The 17258-nt window shown below is 43.8% G+C and overlaps 1 protein-coding gene across 1 annotated transcript in view; it reads left to right on the top strand.

The window, feature by feature from the left end:
• The window catches only part of LOC142775673 (synaptogenesis protein syg-2-like), a 575499-nt gene that overhangs the window by 367801 nt on the left and 190440 nt on the right, over positions 1-17258 (top strand). The gene's annotated exons all lie outside the window — the stretch shown is intronic.

The following is a 17258-nucleotide window of genomic DNA, read 5'->3' as shown; positions in this document are numbered from 1 at the left end:
AGACACCGTATCTGTAAAGTAAAATGCACTATTCTCGTGTAACGTTCCTGTTTACACTGTCAGAGCGCAAGTTATGGACTCTCAACTTGAGCGAGGAATGTGTAGGCAGTCAATTTAATAATTGACAACGTCGTAAGGTTCAGCTCCATCTGGGGAAGCAGTGTACTTATATGAAGGTGCCATCCCAATTGCGCTAATTGATTTTCTGCTGGCTTTGATCTTCGGTCCTATGTAATCGAGATAGCGTTTACCAAGTGAGTTATTTAATGTCATAAGCTGGAAATCTCAAACTGCATGGCATCGATTGCCGAAGAGACAGCCTGTATTAGGCTCTCATTAGACATACACTGCCGTGAAACATGTGATTGACAGTGATATCCTCGCAACCTATTTCAAGGGAGCACAGTGCAATTAGAAATTCTCCTTAAAAAAAGGTATAGGGTGCATACGACTGATTGCTTATGCAAGTTATCAGTTCAAGAAGAGGATTGCCCTTGTGAGTCTCAAGATAATAGCCACTGATGCTTTAAGAGGAAATTTTCACTCAATGCAACCCTCTCTGGCAAATAGAGCCGTGAAAGCTATGCCGCGTGCCTGAGAATAGCTAAAACCCTTCTCGTTGTACTTAAAAAGGAGAGCGAACAGCTTAGGGCAGCGCGCCGCGGCATTCAAATGTAGTCGCGCTTGCACGTCCGACAAAAGCTGTTGCGAGGCTGATTTAAAGCAAGGCTTCGCCGCATTCGGCCTGCGAAACGCTTACACTTGACAGGCCGCTGGCGACGTTGGCCTTTCCTCACGTCTAATTGATATGAATGCGCCATCTCAACGGCCCGTCTCGCCTCTTGAATACCTATTCAACACGCGCCGAAATTAAAACGTCACGCGAACTCTTCTCTTTATTTTGTTATTTTGTTTGCAGCACTTTCAGACGAATGTATCACGTGCCGTTGAGAAGCATAGTATCTGCTAAGTCAACGTTGATTTTTGTTTTTCTGTAACACAACAAGTTATTGGCAAAGCGATAAAGCCCACATCCTGACGTATTGAAATATATATATATATGTATATATATATATATATATATATATATATATATATATATATATATATATATATATATATATATATATATATATATATATATATATATATATATATATATATATATATATATATATATATATATATATATAGTTTCAAGGGATCGGTAGACAAGGCTCCCAAGAGTACGCGAAAGTGTTGCAACAACCGTTCGTCATTGTGCTGTACAGGATGAAAGGCGTACGCAAGTGCGCCATTAATTACAGAAGTTGCGACATATGATACGACAGTTTGGGCCGGCCGCAGCCATCCCTGTGGCTATAGGACACGCGCGCTGCTTGAGCTAAATGCACTGGCCCGCACCCAGCCGTTGTAGTCACGTTTCAACATATAGATGCATATTCAGAAGTGTATGAGCGCGCCGCCTTTGCAACGCATGAGTTTGAAGGGGCCGTCTTATTGCGGAATATAACGCGTGAGGTAATTCTTGCGTGCAGAGGTTTTATAAACAATGACTATACAAATGGGTCTATATTTTCTGTGATCAATAAAAAAGTATTTTTGGGAGTGTGAAATGTGTAATCAGGCCAGCTTCAATGACCAGTTTTCGAAAATCACGCGGGCGTTAATTTCGTCATTATTGGTTCGTTAGTAGGAGAACGAATGAAGGTCAAAGTTTCGTTTTTGAAATTTGCCCGAGAACTGCTGCATTTGGGTGTCAGAATGACGTCAGGAAGTTTTAGGGGTTTTTTTTCTCTATCTTTGCTCTTTGGTCTTAAAGGTTCAGTCGAACTTTCTGAAACGCGTATTGGTAAATCACCGCTTCGGTAAGAACACAGTGTAGTTTATTTTTACCACTAATGATTTATGAAAGTCTATCTGTTGCATATCCTGCCAAAATTTATAAGATCGTGGCAAGTTCGTATGGGAACATGAAGTATCGGAGGTGTATTTGCACTCTCGGTAACAGAAAAAGCGGTGAACCGTCTGGCTAAAGACATTAGGAGGAACTTGGTACCATATCATTACAGTAGTTTGTATATATACGTACCTGCTGAATAATGCGTGATAAAAACCTAAAAGTTTATCTTTCGCATAAACAGGTCACGCTACTACACCTGAGAAAGTGCCGATAATTTTTTTCCCTTTTTTGGCCACGCTACGCCCTGTCAGTTGACACTGGCTCTTAGTTGTTAGTCGGTGTTTAAGTCTGTTCTCTTTTATAATATCCTGCAAAGTAGTGTTGTGTTATCTAATACACCTGATATTAAAGGGGTCCCGATAAGTTCACTCCTAAAAAGGCAATGCTCAACCACCGGCCGCCACAGACATTAACCAGAAGACGTTTTAAGTTACGTCAGCCTAAGAAACGTATAGGCCTGGATGGATGATTATCGTGGCAAAGCGTCTATACAAGGCCTATTTTCTTTAGGCTAGTTAGTGCGTGCGGCTGCCAGTATAGTTTCGCACTGTCGTTTTAGGAGCGACCTTTTCACGACCCTCTTAAATTCCGAAGTTCCACGTGCCGGAACCACGATATGATCGTTAAGGCCGTCTCAGTTTGGTTTTTTGGTGCAATCTCTCAAAACATGCAAGGATTTATTCAACGTGCATCTAAATCCAAGTAGACACGTGTCGTAGCATTTTGCCCTCATACAAATGCAGCCGCAGTGACCGGGAATTCGACATGCACCAGCGTGCATAGCAGCGCTGTGCCTTAGCTGCTAAGCCACAGAGGCGAGCATTTGCCATCGTATAAACATAGCACACTGCCTAGAAAAAAAAGTGGCCATGGTGGTATTGTCTACACTGTATAACACGCATGTCACTAATGTAGTTCATTACAAAGAAATGAATGAAGCCAACTTTTAGCTTCACACACGCCTCGTTTGAGAACCTTAGGTTATTCTTATTTCGGACAAGGCCAGGGATGTTGCTTTAATGTGATGGGCCAACGCGCGGCACCGGCTTAACATTCAAGGTTAAAGATAGCGGTAAAATTGGATGAGTGCCACTGCTGGGACACCATCAGCATCGTGTTAGACTGTCCTAATTCAATTGCTCAAGATAACGAAGACGCCACGAAACGCAGAGCAACAGAATCTATTTCTCGCTCTAACATATATAAACAACAACGACCTGGCTTCTCGCTGGGCGCTACAATGAACGCCACCAACGAAAAGAACTCTGTGCACGTGAACTTGGGCAAAAATGAGAAGCGCAGTGCTGCATTACTTCTCATTTTTAAAGGTAAGTCCAACATTCCAGCTAGAATAACGCAATGGACAAGTTTTGTTTATCTGCTTTTATTTTTTGAGCACTGAACTTCGTGTTCGGCACCGACACGGACTTCATTGAAGTGTACGTCAGCATCCGGGTTTACGTTAGGTCCTGCTTGATTGACTTAAATAGCTAAGGAGTAGCCGGTGCCTCATTAGTTTTCGACAATCTTATCATGTCATATCAATAAGAAAAAGTTAGACTTAAATACTCCATATGCCAGTGTAAGTTTTTTTTTTTGGTCTCTGATATGGTCTTCGTATATATTCACCCCTAACAATAAACATTAGTTTCTCGCACAGGTAAACACTCATCGACTGGTAGAAAACGGTAAAGTAATTAACCCTTTCATATTTGTTTTTAAATAGAAGCTTCTGTCAGATCAAGCTCGAATATAGTTCTCTAAAATGTAAAAGAATGAAACGTTAGTAAGTTTAAAAGGGCCACCTAATGTTGACGTCGCTTGCAAGCTTGCGGGTGATTTCCAGCCTCGGCGGCAGCGTTTCGCACTAGGCAAACCTTTGCGCTTATATTTACGTGCATGTGAAAGAGCTCCAGGTAGTCTAAATTACTGCAAGGTACCCCGCTACGGTGTGCCCCGTAAACGTATCGTGGTTTCGTCAAGCAAAACCCCGGAATTTATTGCTATTAATAAAGCTGACAGGGCATCATCGCAGCTGACACGTTTGAACTTGTGACATGGCCGGGGCTTTCACCTACAGAACTATATTGTACCTTGATTGTTATTAAAATTACATATAGGCCAAAGGGTCTATTGCCCTACAGCCTATATGCAATAGGCCGCAGGGCCTATCGCATGCTAAAAGCACTGGACGCTTCGTAATCGGAAAGCCCAGATCTGTCTTTTTCGAGCAAGAGCCGAACTGGGAAGTGGTACTGATAATATTTATGATATGTGGGGTTTAGTGTCTCAAAACCACCATAAGATTAAGAGAGACGCCATAGTGGGGGGCTCCAGAAATTTCGACCACCTGGTGTTTTTAAACGTGCACCCAAATCTGAGCACACGGACCTACAACATTTCCGCCACTATCGGAATTGCAGCTGCCGCAGCCGGGATTCTATCCCGCGACCTGCGTGTTAGCCACCGAGTACCTTAGCCACTAAACCACCACGGCGGGGCGGGACTGATAACATTGAGACATTATATTTTTATAATGTGCTTTAAAGTTATTATTTGTGTTTAACGTTATTATTACAATAATTTCTGATGTTTAACGTGACAAAACCACGATATGATTATGAGGCGCGAACCAGCTCCAGAAATTTCGACCACTTAGGCCGCTTCAGCGTAAACCTAGGTATAAATACATAGCCTCTTAGGATTTCACCTTTAAAGTGCCTGGCGTTATGCAACAGAGAGCATTGCTTTTTTAATTTATTCTTCTTTTTCGCTAATACAACACTTTGGAACTGTTGAAAGTGGCCACAAGTGATATAGGAAGGTCGAGGAAGAATGCCAATGATTGAAATTGCGTGCGTAGGCCTTTGAAAATGACGATTGCTCTGGCCCTGAACAAATTCAAGCAGACAAACGGCTGCTAAGTTGCATACTCGCAAAGCAGCAAATTTGCTGGGAAATTCTTGCAGCCCCCTGTCACGTCGCACAACTGCATTTGCAACATGACAAATACGATGACATAATCTGGTTTCCCAAATGCATTCCTGAAGAGTTATATCGGTGTCACACGGGCACTTTTAATCGCGATCAGGGCGATCTGGATCGCTTTTCTTGATCGCGATCAACTATACGACCGCTGCTACTCGGTACAAGCTACTCCGGTTCGAGCTTGGGTCATATGAAATGCACCAGGTGGCACTGGCGTGCCGTAAAAGATGTCACTGACAAAACTCGCCGTATGATTTGTCTATAGAGCTCTTTCTCAGAAATGTTATTTGTGTCATAACCATTCGAACGTCAAACACTTTGCGTGCTACTACAATACTATTTTAATGAACCCTTCATTCGAATGAATTTTTCTTGTACTTACCTGTATTGTTGTTTGATATTCTTAACCTTCGCTTTTATTTAATGTAAAAATTTAATAGTAGCGCCAGAGTCTATAGTGGATCAGATTACCTCAGATCATTTACTTCGAACAATAATTAGGATTTTAGTAATCGTGGCCCATGTGAATATGAAAACGACAGTAGCTTAGTGCCCTGAGAGAACATTAGCGAAAATCGCAGGAACTATACTAGATACTGCTGAACGATGAAAAGAGACTCCAGAATGGTGAATGAACGTTCTGCTTGCATGCAGGAGCAAGAGACGAGCATAGCTCCGAGTTATGCTGTAAGAGGGCGCATTTTGAAGTAAGCCCCTGCTGATACTGCGCTGGAGGGAGACGACACAGAAGAGGTTTTTCGATAAGATTGCAGTGTCGCCATAAGTACGGGCCACATTAACGCTCGTTAATGGCTTTGGCGTGGCCCCGTTGCAATATGATCACGCAACATGGGAGGCATGCGATGCAATACTCGAGTTTCAGAGTTCCTTTCCCCGAGAGCATTTTGTTGTTGTTGTTGTTGTTGTTGTTGTTGTTGTTGTTGTTGTTGTCATGGGTGTCACTAAGTGAGTATGATGGCGTCTTGCTAACGCTTGTCGATATCTGTGCCATTGGCGTCATTTTTTTACAATAAAAAATGAAATGCTGGGGTTTGACTTGCCAAGGTGATGTCCTTTATACGTGTTAGCCAGGACGCAACCGCAGATTCAAGAGTAAATTTACCCCCCCCCCCCCTAAGTTTAAATGTACGAACTCGTTTTGCATTTTATCTCGGCGGCAATTCGGTAACGGCAACTGAAAGCGTAGTCTCTCTCACCCATTTCCCTCTTGCTGTAAAGCTTTAGAAGCGCCGCGCCATATACCCACGTTTACGCGCCGGATCTTTATTACACCTCCAAGGTTCCCTTAAAACATTACCCGGTGAGAGGAGGGGGGGACAGGAGCATATGAACAGTATTTAAAAAGTAACACCAGTGTCACAGAGGTACTTTAATTCGCGATCAGTAATTATTCAAGTTAACCACGATCTGGATTAGGAGCTGCTACTGGGTCCCTTTTAATCACGATTAGGCGTGATCGAGATTAGGAAAATCGCGATCCGCGCAATTTAGGGTGTTTAACCAAACGAATCAATGCATAACCATGCTGAATAATCTCAATATTACGTAATTTGTGTTCAGAAGAACACGATTAAACCACCAGGGGAGGATGAGGGGGTTGGACAGAGTGTTGCGTCTAAGCGGAAGGTATTACAATGATGAGCAGGTATTTATAGTTTTCGATCGTTTGATGCGTCTATCTAAATATGTGCACGCCTGGCGCATTTCGGTGGGGTACACTGCTGGTGTTCTTGAAATAAAGATTCTTTTTATAGCAAAAAAAGAATATTCCTTGTTTCTTTCTTACATTGAATGCACTTGTTTCTCGCAACTTAAACTCTCGTCTATTATTTATTCCAGCTATTATGAAAAAAATGTTTATCTGATTCTTTTCTTGGCTTCATCAGCTGTTGTTCTTGGTACTGCGAGATAGATAATGAATCAATTATAATGGTGGTTTAAAAGGCACAACCTGTTAAGAGTAAATAACTTCAACAAAGGGGTTTGGAGCCATTATAAGCTGAATTTGTGCCTTACTTATAATTTCTTCAAAGTCAGCTTTACCATAGAGTGTTACGAAAACAGATGAGCCTATCAAAAAGCCCGAAAACACATAGCGCTATCTCTGTGCGTGCGAAGGTACAAGTGCTTCACAGCAAATGGCTCCGTATTGCTGAAATAGCATGCATGGTCTAAAACGGCATCGCGTATTCTATTTCAAATGCAAATATACGGTGTCTTCGAAAAGGACGACCACCATGGGTTTCAGATGGGTGGTTCAACTTCTGGTGTAACGTAACCTCTCCCTCCCATTCCACACACAAGCACGCGAACGAGCACTGGCCAGTAACATCACAGCATTTGTCACCTCATAGAAATAACTACAGACGGCGGCGATTTGAGCTGCGTTCCTTTAGAAGCGACATCTGATGCTTTGGCGACTATAACGCAGACATATGTGGTATCAGGTGGAAGAGAACGCCTTCGAGAATTTTTGGCTTGCGTGCAACTAAGCGCTTTCAGACGCTTGGCACGTCTTCACAACGCTGGGAACGTCTTCGACTCGACGTAATGCTATTCGCATTGGCAAGAATAATTGCCACTAGTCAATTCATGCTCTTGTTTTCTCTTTTTCTCTTCCTTTGGAATCTCAACAGTTGTGTGGAACGTTATGTTTCGACTGTAAACACCTAACGCATTCGCAATGAGTGGCATTCTCCGCGGGCCAAAAATGCGAAGTAGAAAGGAGATGGATAGCTGCCGAGCCCGCTTTGAGAGGCGATTTATACTATTTTTACCCGTGGATTTAATATTATAGCAGCGGTATAAGCAACTTGTTTGGAATGATGACAGTGACGATGCAGTGTGTGTAACTCAAATGCCAGGGTCGTAATGTTTAACCATCTCTCCCCCTCTACTACTTTGTGTCTTTTCCCCAATCGCCCTTCTCTCATAACGTTTCTTAAGATTGTGACAAGAAAAAAACAACAACAGAGCCGGACATTTTGTTTCCAGTTACTTTCCTTTTTTTTTTCTTTCCGATCACGAACATCCACGCTTTTGATCATGCAGCGAAACACTAGCGGCTCTTCTTTTGTTCACTATTTTTTTGTAGTCTTTTAAGTGCGCCGTAGGAATCCCTGTGAATGTAATGACATTCCTGATCGGGATTGCCGTATCAAGAGCAGAGGAAGCAAATCCAGGGAAGAAGGGCGAGCAGTTTGGCTCGAGGTTTTGTTGTCTCTGCCGAAACAACTTCGGCCTTCCGCTTCACTTCTTTGGGTTTATTTCTTTTTGCAGCAGCAGTATAAAAAAACGGGATAACTAAAGAACAACATCAAGTGCCGCAATAGCTATTGCACAAAAATAAAGGAAACCGATAGAATGAAGGTGCATAGTGGCGCAAATGTTGCATTCTTCACGCCGAAGCGAGAAAATCAGCATTTTCGCTGAAGAAACCCGTTGTACATCACTTGGGCTGAAGTCATTCAGTGCTCTTTGCTTTGAATATTTTGCGCATTTGACTTTTTCTAAGCTTCTGCTGCGGTACTTCACTGTTGTCATTGTGTTTTTGCTTCTCATGTTCCTTTGGCTTTTGAGGTATCGTTTTGGGCGTGAAATTTACCTTAACTCAGAGACTTGGTCGCGTCATGTTTTTTTTTCTCAGTTTTTTTTATTTCATGCACCATCACTGATTCTTCGCAATTTCTATAAAACGACACATATTGGAAACGAAAACACACTTAAGCAAAGAATAAAATTTATTGATTCTTTTTTATTGCGTTCGTTCTAACCAACTGAGTGTCTCTTGACTGCCGTCTTTTTTTATTTCTTTATTTCTTCTATTTGTTCACTAGACGCATTGGAGCTGCTCTCACGTCTTGCAGCCCTAGCTTCCGTCACTTAAGTTTTTTTTTTGCATGCTTCGACGTCTCCTGTCTGTTGTTTCTGCTCCTCCCTTTTCAGCTTCTAAACATTATAAAAGGACAGTTATAAAACATTATAAACAAGAGGGAGTAGAAATGCTGCCAAGGGGGGGGGGGGGGGGAGATGCGATATACACTTCGGCGCACTCGGTCCATCTCTGTTTGCTGGAGAAGTGGCGTCGCGCTACGTTGCTGCTGGTGGCCGAGACAGCGGCGACGTTGTTATATTCTCCCGGGAAGTTGCGGGCTTTCTCCTCGAAGCAGCGTGCGGAATGGAGCGTGCCTTGAATTCCCGCGCTCACTACGTGCGTGCGCGCGTTAGCTCCAGATCCGAAGCGGGTGGCCCGAGGTCTGGGCCCGCCTCCGATAGCAGACACCACAGTGTTCTGTTGCTCTTTGCTTTCTGCTCTCTTTTCGACTTGTCTACTCAATGGGGAGTGAGCAATGATGCTCTGAAACTAAAGCGGTGGTGGTGAGGGAAATAAGGGTGCTTCCCCTGTCTTTGAGTGTTCTCATAGCTTGTCTATAAGACCTATAAGATGAAGGGGGTCTATCTAAAGTCTTTGCTCACGAGGAGGTCAATCATCACACCCTCCTGCTTTCGACAGTGATCTATTGTTTTCATTGTATATTTTTGTATGCTTTAGAAGCTTGCTATTTGAGCTCGTGCCCTGTCCGGCGGCTGCCAGCGTGTACACCAGTGTTGCCATTGCACATGCTACCTTAAGGTCGCCACTTCGGTCGCCTCTCCGGTGATTCGAACAATGCTCACTAGATCGCATGCTGCCACCCAAGGCATGCATGAGATTAGAAGTTCAAGCAAAATTAGAAATTAAGCAGCGTGGAATAGGTAGGCTTGCCTTATGAGCTCACGGGAAAACACCTAATCAGAGAGTACAAGGAGATACGGGATGGACATAATTTGAGGGCAGGGAAGCTAGCAACAAGATAAAATTTGAGCAGCGATTGAGAGAAACGGGGGAGGAGCGTTGAGCTAGGAAGGTATTCAGCTACAAGTACATGAAGAATGTCGATACAATGGAGGAAGCGAACCATAAAATTGACTAGTAATTACTTAGAAAACAGCAGGGTGCCAAACCAAACCAAAAAGAATTATCGGTAAGAAGAAGGTGAAGGAAGCTGAGACCGATATGTGGAGAATGGGCATGATTAAGAAGTCCGCATTAAAAATATATCGAACTTTTAAGCAGCAAATTGCCAAGGAAAAGATCTATGATAATACTCGGGGTAGTTCCCTACTGTTTGAGGCCAGGACGGGAGTATTGCGAACTAAGACATATCGGGCCAAATATGAAGGGGTAGAAACGGTATGCAGTGCGTGTGGAGAGAAAGAAGAAACTGCCGAACACTTGATAATGTTCTGTAAAGGGCTTTACCCTATAGTTCAGGATGATGGCGCAGAGTTTTTCAAAGCATTAGGGTTTAGGGACAGGGAGGGCAAAATAGACTTTAAGTGGGTAGAATTAACAAGAAGGAGGTTATCTGATTGGTGGCTAAAGTCAAGGCACGAGTGAAAATTAAACTCTTCACTGCAAAGTATGAGTCCTCAACCTCACTTTTTAAAGGGAAAAAAATAAATCTAGTTTTTGGTTCACTAAGTATTTCGGGTTGATGGCGTGAGCCACTGCCCGATCTAAAGGGTACAGGCATATCAATCTATCGATCCATCTATCCGTAGGCTTTGATGGCCCACGCGCTCGCCTCCTCGCGACTACGTCCCCGTCGTTCTCGTCGCTTCGTAGGCACGGCACCACGTGAGAAGTTGATTGTTACGCACGTGTGCCGATATCTACTCAAGCCCCCTCACCTGCCTGCTCTCAACTCCGTTGAAGAACGCCTGAAAGCTGCACGTCAGCCGTTTGTGAGCGTTAGTCACTTGGCTCACAGCAGCGGCCAGTATGGCATAAAAGGGTAGGTAGTTAACGTGCCGATCGAATTGGCTAACACTGTGCAGTGGCGGCCGCAGGACGTGCCTAACAACGCTGCTTTCCTCTCTATTTCTCTCTCTCTCTCTTCCTACAGAAATAGTCTCGCCAAGAAACGCCCCGTGTGCCGGCGAGCAAGCTCTTCTAACATCATTCACTTTGTGGATATTGCGGTGATTTTTTATCTGTTTTTTATTCTCGTTCACGCCTAAGCAGTGAGTAATACATGATGCAATAAAGATAATTTTGAATTTAGAACAAGACTGGTGGCCACTCAGTAGTGCTTTATTATTCCAGTTGCATTTTCACCACGCCAGTGTCTTCAACAGATTCAAATAGCATTCCGCCTATATTGGTGGACGCTGCCTAAGTCGCTAGAATGCGTTCATGAAGTTGACTAGCCCGATATTATGTGGTCATCTGTAAACGGCAGTTAAGTCACGAAAGCCGATTTCTGTGCATTGGATGCAAGTTGTACATTCTATATACGTGCACTACCCCGGTGAAGCATTTCAGCAAAGCAATATAACCGAAGCTGTCTCGATTTTTCAGTCCTGGAAGAAATTCTTTGGGAAAGATGCGTTAGAAAACGAGAAATAATTCGTACGAATGGTCTCAAAATGTCAGCGCGAACAATTCACTGGAATGGAAGGGAACGCTGCCGCTCTCACATCAGCATTCCTTTTGTTTCTACGTGGCACCTTGCATACCCAGGCCCGTGTCACAGCGCAATGGTGACCTCAAACTAGGACTGACCATGCTGTGTCGCCTTGTTTGGCAAGATAAACGCTATTGCTCCTGCTTTTTAACTGCTGCCTCCTGTATTTAATTAAAGCAATATGTAGAAAATGTAGGTATTGAGTGCTACATGTTCAATTGCACAAAGCGCAGCATGACCTTGAGACTGGCGAACGTTCTTTAACTAGGCGAGCAAGCAGTTGGTTCTTGTGTGAAACTTTTTTGTGCTACTTCGTGTTCAACCTCGTCACCACATACGCTCTTAAGGTGCACCAACGAATTGTGACTCGTTCAGCAATACAAATGATATTGTAATTTTGTCATATTAGAGATTTACGTTCAACAGTAAAGCAGGCATTGCCTCAGGAAAGCGGTGTCACTTGAAGGATTTCTATTAAACTGTACAGTTTTCAACAATACGGGGGTGTAGCTTGTGGGGTCTTGGAGTGAGGCACTCTCTCTGGAGCTAACAAATACAGTAAACATATTTATTAAGCTACTTTTACATTTACAATATCGTCAGTCTAGTGAAATATATCACTAGTGGTCAACACGCTAAACACAACCTTGTACAATATTTCAGACACTTTACATAACATAAAAAGTCACAGCTTTTCCGGAAAGGCGAAGCAATGAACGCGATAACAATGAATTGAAAGTTGAGGCTCAGAATTGAAAGCAGATCAAAACATGCCCCGCGTTCCTCACGCACTAAACGTACTCACAGGTACGGGTGCACGCGAATAAGCGTCTCATTTGTTACTTTGCTGTGTGTGTTACTTTGCAGTGTCACAAACGGGGACTGCAATCATTGCAGTGACCTTTCTGCACCAGGTAACTACAGCAGAATTGTTCCATGTAAAGCCCGAAGCACTTGTGAAGCCGGGTGTTCCATGTAAAGCCGGGTGAGGTACACGTAGGAGATTAGAGCGAGCGCCACCACGCGATGTGGTGCACGCGCTCTTTGCGCCATCTTGCTTGTAATGCTGAAAATACGATTCCCTCCGAGATGCTCGTGAGCAGCGTTAAGTGGTAGATATAAGTAGCTTGCCGTTTGAACAATGACGGATTTGATTGTTCTTGCGCGATGTTGTGTTCTCATATCGTTTCTTAAGGGCGAGGTTTTCGATAGATTACCTAACTAATGTGAAAAGAAAGCGCCTTATGAAAGACCTAATACAGAATGTTTTTCCTGTGCCCCTGTACCGTTCAAAGTATGAAAAATCATATGGTCATGACGTACTAAAGTGAGTGAAAAACATGTGTATACCACCCAATGTGAAAACCTTCTTTTTTAAACTTCATACGGGAACCTTGCCAGTAAAAACGTGGCTTGAAGAGAGAGAGATGTATGTACCATGGGGAAGCAGCTGTGTCCTGTGTAACAAACCTGAGACCATTGAACATGTTTTTATTGATTGTAAAAACGCTATTTTCTTTTGGGACATTTTACAGAGGACTTTAAACAAAGATTTACCTCTTACTCTATATGGAATTCGTTTTTTTGCCCTGTGATAGTTCTGTGCAAAATTTGGATGTTATATTTTTACTTGGTCTTCATTTGGTTTGGCGTAGTATGCTATCGTACAGACAGTGTGATGTGAGAGTTCAATCCGTTAATGAGTGTTTCGTGGAAGCTGTTATAAAAGATGTGTATAAGACTACCGACTGTGTTGAAGATGTAATATCTTTGTTTGACGCGTTATCACGCATGAAACACGTGTGATAGTGATTGTCATATTAGCTCGACCTGTAATCAAGAAGGCAATAAAGAAAAAAAAAGCTTTGGGGTAACTCGGTGGTTAACGCCTCGCTTTCGCAACGCAGAGGTGCCTCGTTCGATTCCATGTGCCGGAGTGTTTTTTTTCTGGATTTCTTTCTTTCCTGTGTTTTTATACATATAGATACGTATACATATACGGTGCATGACATCGCCGGCGGCAAAATCCAGCCGAAAGTGTCCATATAAACAAACTCAGCGTAACACGAAGGCGGCGTCGCCGGTGTTCGACTCACCGCTGGCGACCCACGGGAGACGGCTCGCAGTCACCGCATCTCTAGGGACCCCGTCAGAAAACAACCATTTGCGCCAGCCACCCCAAGCCAAAAAAAGCCGCGCATGTATCATGTGCCACCACCCAGCGTAGCCGCTAGGCGTCAATACTGGCACTACTGCGTTAACCATAATGATGATGATGGTGGCAAATTAACTCTCGCGAGCACTGCACCACTTATCGTTCATTGGTTGTTAACCCCGAATGTGGCCTATTCGCGAGACACGTGTGCGCCACGAGGCACAACCGACCTTACAGGGAGTGTTAGCTCCCCCACAAGCAGGAAGAGGAAGAAGAAAAAGAAGCAGTTACCCATCCCATGTGCTGAATTACAGCGACTGCTTCGAATAGGCGGAAATGTAGTAATATACTTTCTGAAAGGCACCAATGTTTTATGAGGGTTAGCATTTACAAGGAGCGGTCAAAACCAGCTAAGACTTATAGTCTACTAGACTCTACAGTAACGAAGCGGATTTGTTTTCTTGAAGCCACCCAGTACTGAACAATAATTTCAAAAACTGATATATTCGGCATCTTAGTATTTATAACCGTTATGTATAAAGTAATGCTGCCGAAGTGAAAGATTTATTGTTAGACAAACGGAAACGCAAGGTGATGAGTTGGCTGATGACAATGATGATACAAGTGCGCGGGAGTGTATCGTGCGTGCGTGTGTACTTGCGTCTGCGCCTATAGTAGAAAAAAAATCACGACATATCCAACAAATGAATGATGATGAGCGGGTGAAGTAGTGAGATCATTTGGTGTTACCGTAAATCACCCGTTACATTGACCAATCACGCATCTAACTGGGTGTCAAGCGGTGTACAGTTATATTGAACGCTTATTGGTCATAACTTGTATGTTTTGTCGTGTTGTGAATTTCGTTTTCCCTTCATTATTACTGTTTTGTAATATCTAATGTAGCCTGAAGTTGGCAAAGACAATTTTTAGGCACGTTTTCTGAGTGGCTTTTGGTTGTTTCCAGTCATGCGAAATGCATCGTAGAGTCTATCGAGTTATCATCTACTGCACAAGACAGTCGTCCATGATCATCATCGTCATCAGTGCGACCGTTATTGTCATGGTATATAGGCGGTATTTGCATGTGCTGTGCCGTGATCGCTGATAGAGAATGTGTGGACTGGAACGTGCTTGTTCTTCATCGTAATCATCGTCTTTTTCGTCGGCGGCGGCGGCTACGGCATACAGAAAGACTTTTTTTCTCTCTCTATTGCTACGGCACATAACGCCAATGGAAAAGCCTCGACCTCGAGGAGCTTCGCCTCTAAATCTGTATTAAGAAGAAGCAGCATGTGTTGCTGGGCGACACAGTGCTCGTCACGCACACTGAAGGTTTTACGCTTATGCTCACCTTGACGTCGCATGGCGGCGGAGCGCTTATGAGGAAATGACTGCTGCAGCAGCAATCACCGACAGCGCGTGTCATAGCGGATGCGGGGACCACTTGTGGCGCTTCTGTTACTCTGCCTTCAATGAAAGACGGATGCTGTTCCGGGCAACTGTCTGTTTCCAAGCGAACTCGCGAAAAGCATAGCATGGTGAGCGGAAATGTCAAGTATACAACCGGAAACAGGATTGAATTAAGACTTACGATTCCCTAGAGCAGTAACAGTTTGGCGTCAAAAGCAGTGCGCTAGAGCGTAGCCACCATGTGGGGAGTGAAATTACACCGGGACTAAAAAGTGAGCTGTAGCATGTAAAACGAGAATTATCATCCTAGCGAAGATGACTTGCATTGAAAAGCACCCGAACCGCATTACGGCATACTGACAAACAACCCAAACCGTATACGCTGTAGGACAATATATGGTAAATAGTAAAGCTCGTGTAACGCCACGGTAACCAAGGTGACCCGTACAGAAAACATACAGTGACGTGGTAGCTGCAAGTATATTCGTCCTGGTGGTAAGGCGAAACTGTCAGCTCACACGCTACAGACTTTAGGGTCGTGCTGTAGACAGACTTTATAGGGTTTAGCGAACAGTGTGTAGGCCTGCGACACCGAGCCAGAGGCGTTCGGGAAGGACATTCAGCTGACACTCCGCCTATACGCTGTTTGTATCTAGGGTGCGATTGTGCGCCTCTATAGAGGGTTTTCTATCTATTGCGAACAGCGAAGATGCATGCCCACGTTCCCAAAAACAACAACATATTTTAACTTGCTTTGCATGCTTTGTGCAAGGCAGCAAGCAACAGAAGACCAGATGCTTGTATAACCCGCGCAGCAAGCATCCATAAACGAGGGTATACAAATGTAGAAGTGGTCACTAAATGGCTGAAATAAAAACTGATTAGGCATAGTGCCCAACGGCTTCCTAATCGCGCTTGTTGAAAAGCCGAAGTCAGCGCAGAGCACAGCCAGATGTTTTTTTTTTCTGAGGGGGGGGGGGAGGGTGTTCAGCTATACTTTGTGTGCTCGTGCGTGCGTTTGTATGTATGAGTGAATGTGTAACTATGCAAAACTGCAAAATGTGGAATTGGGGGAAGGGAGCGAAGGTTGACCCTCAAAAATCTGCCCTCATCTCTCTTGCTACATCCGGCCACACCAGTAATAAATAGCTCACATAAACCAAGAACGAGCTTTCGCCAATGGGGTGAAGCCATGTGCTGCGTGTCGCGCTATACAGCGTGCTAAGATTACATAGTAGCAACACTAGCACACATCGAAATGACACCTTTGTGTTTCATGAACCGCCCTCAAGGTCATGACGAGTGAAGTAGCTTCCTTCCCTTCTTTTCATCCTGATTTACGTAGCTTTCAGATCAATCGAAGGGTCGAGAGAAGAGACAGAGTCTTTAAAATAATGTGAAAATACTTTCTTACTTTGCTCGTCCTTAGCATGTTCTACAAGTTTTTGAAGCAATTATTTGCAAGTAAATAAACTTCTACACTGAGACCATACGATGACAATTTGATAAAGTGGTTTAGGAACCCTTTAACATCATTGCAAAATAGACAAATCACACCCTATAATTCAATATATGGCTTTTTGGTGTTGACAAATGTTAGATAGAAGAACAATGCTGCGCTGTTGTCACTCAAACATAATGTGCGGAGGAAGGTCGAAATCATAAATTTTCCAGTGAAATAACGCTCTGCTTACGCATCACTTCCGTGAATCAAAATATATTTACTGCATTATCGATGTCTGTTATCCCAGCTTGCCCTAATTCGCGCAAAAATGGGTAACAGCAGCGCTAGGGCCACCTAGCTGGCCCCGGCAAGGCTAGGCTTATACACATCACCTCTACATTTATGACCCATTGCTTTGCATGGTTGTACATGTCTATTTCTGTTGTCTTTTTAAATGCTAATGCATTTTTTAGTTGGGGCATGTCAGGCGTCTGTCGGTGTCCATGCACCAGAAGGTGTTATCTCTCTGCTCTCACTTCATCTCCCACAGCAACAGCTGTGGACTCACGTGCTTATCCTCGCCCCTAGCAACCGGAGCAGGTAGTGCGGTCGGAGTTGCGGAGATTGAGTGTTGAGAAGGAGCGCTCTCTGGCGTGTGAGTTTCTGTGAGAACACTTTCATCGCGGGAGCTCCAGGCAACTCCCGCGTGTGTGTAGATAGTGTAAGAGAGGGCAATCGTAGTGTTTCGCCGCTCCTTCTCTCGGT

The sequence above is a fragment of the Rhipicephalus microplus genome, chromosome X, assembly GCF_043290135.1.
Source record: "Rhipicephalus microplus isolate Deutch F79 chromosome X, USDA_Rmic, whole genome shotgun sequence".
In the NCBI taxonomy this organism is placed as follows: Eukaryota; Metazoa; Arthropoda; class Arachnida; order Ixodida; family Ixodidae; genus Rhipicephalus; species Rhipicephalus microplus.
Note: the sequence above shows the minus strand (reverse complement) of the source record. Positions and strands in the feature narration are given on the sequence as shown.